Raw genomic sequence first — 223 nt, 5'->3', positions numbered from 1 at the left:
TTTTTTAAAGCCCGATTCATGTATGTAATTTTTTTTTTTTTTTTACAGTATTAGATATAAAGCAGATATGCATTTTTTTTCATACTGTTCTTACAAATCAATATCAACAAATATACTTTTTACAAACATTCGTAGTTTTCAACACACATATGAAGAGACATTCGTTTTGCATACTGACATCAATAAAACTATTATAGTACCGCAGAGAGGTAATCATGAAGCC

The 223-nt window shown here is 27.4% G+C and overlaps 1 protein-coding gene across 1 annotated transcript in view; it reads right to left on the bottom strand.

Annotated features, from left to right (window-relative positions):
- Positions 1-223, bottom strand: part of LOC119588245 (glycine-rich protein DOT1-like) — a 4,058-nt gene that overhangs the window by 1,871 nt on the left and 1,964 nt on the right. The gene's annotated exons all lie outside the window — the stretch shown is intronic.

This window comes from Penaeus monodon, chromosome 23, assembly GCF_015228065.2.
Source record: "Penaeus monodon isolate SGIC_2016 chromosome 23, NSTDA_Pmon_1, whole genome shotgun sequence".
Taxonomy (NCBI): domain Eukaryota; kingdom Metazoa; phylum Arthropoda; class Malacostraca; order Decapoda; family Penaeidae; genus Penaeus; species Penaeus monodon.
The sequence above is the reverse complement of the archived record's forward strand: the minus strand, read 5'-3'. Positions and strand labels throughout refer to the sequence as shown.